This window comes from Vicia villosa, unplaced genomic scaffold (assembly GCF_029867415.1).
Source record: "Vicia villosa cultivar HV-30 ecotype Madison, WI unplaced genomic scaffold, Vvil1.0 ctg.003574F_1_1, whole genome shotgun sequence".
Classification (NCBI taxonomy): domain Eukaryota; kingdom Viridiplantae; phylum Streptophyta; class Magnoliopsida; order Fabales; family Fabaceae; genus Vicia; species Vicia villosa.
In genome coordinates, this window is record NW_026706240.1 from 62,560 (window position 1) to 64,077 (window position 1,518).

The 1,518-nt window shown below is 36.5% G+C and overlaps 1 long non-coding RNA gene across 1 annotated transcript; it reads left to right on the top strand.

Annotated features, from left to right (window-relative positions):
• Positions 1–320: 320 nt before the first annotated feature.
• Positions 321–1,219, top strand: LOC131641199 (uncharacterized). The gene is made up of 3 exons (XR_009295451.1): positions 321–610; positions 694–804; positions 936–1,219. It is a non-coding gene; the product is annotated as an uncharacterized LOC131641199 (long non-coding RNA).
• Positions 1,220–1,518: the final 299 nt, after the last annotated feature.

Sequence of the window (1,518 nt, forward strand, 5' to 3'; positions counted from 1 at the left end):
TGTTCTTGATGTTCGCGAGTTATGGAGGATTGATGAGGGAGCTATGCGATGAAGAGGTAGAGTTTGATGAAGATTTGCGGTTGTCTTGCTTGCGGCCATGGTGATTGATGAGATGCGAAGTAAAACCTGAAAATTCGTGGGGTTGAAGAATCCGAATTGAGAGAAGTTGAAGATCGATTCGTGAATCAGTGAGTTGAATCTCTTTTCCGAAAGTTTGTTACAGGTTATTTTTCTGATGATTTTCTGATGATTGTTGAATGAAGAGTTTGCGATGAATGAAGAAGATTGAAGCGTGGATGATGAACATGGTTCAGAGATTTAGAGAGAGTGAGGGAAAAGATGAAGGAGATTGAAAGTTGATTCAAGAATGCTCGATTGAGAGGTTTTTGTGAGACTTTCATTTTTTTGATGTGTAGAGTGATGTAGATTCAAGATGAAGAAGATGATTGATGAAGGATTGTTTTTCTGTTATCTGTGGTGAATTGTGATTGAAGAATCGATAGAGATTCATGATTTTGCGATGAAAATTTGAAGTTGCAGCGATGGTGAATCCAGAGAGAAAGATGAAGATGAAGATGAGCAATAAAGTTCCGGAAAAAGTTTGTTACAGGTTCAGTTATCCATCTTCCTTTTTTATTTTTCTTCTTCTGATGTGAAGCTCCTTCTCTCATTTTTTGTTACTTTTTTGTGAAGGTGTGGAGAAGAAGATCAAGAAGGTTGAGATGAGTGAATATCGGAGAAGATTGAGGATTGCAGAAGTTGAATATGGTTTCGAGAGAGTTTTTGTGGGGGGTGAAGATGAAGGTCCAGTTTGTTACGTTTTGGTTCCGATTTGTTACCGGTTTTCTTTCTTTTTGTTCAGAATCTCTGATTCTTTTTCTTCTGCCATCCTTTTTCTCTTTTCTGTTATGAATCGATCCGGTTTTCTTATGCAGGTTCAGCCCCCTCACTCGTATTGCAGGATGTAGCTTTTGTTTTATGAGATGATGCGGTTTTGACGGTTTGAAGTGCAGGATTTTTGGTTCTTCTGTTGTGAACTGTGTAACTTGTTTTTTTGTGGAATTGTAATTTTTGGACATTTGAATGAAATATGAGCGTAACATTGTGAGCCTTGTAGCAATCCTTATGAACAACTCAATAGTTTTGCAAGTTTAAAACTTTATACAATCTTGAACAAAATTCGAGGTTATGGAAACACCCGAATCAACTTCAAATTCAATTGTCTTGCATTCTTAATGATCTCTTAATTCAATCTCAAATTAACTCACATTATGAGCAACAAGTCATAAGCAATGGAGGGAACAAACAATTGTCTTGATCGCCACTTTATTTCTTTATGTCATGGTTCACATTTGAACTTCAATCCAACAAAACACGCACTAGAGAATCCTCGAATAAGAAAAGAATTGAGGCACATAAGAACATCTTGACATGAAATTCAATGAATCTCAGTTGCATTAACGATTGCGGGCACCTTGTATAGAAACTCTTTATTATTTTTCTTGATTTTTGAACGAC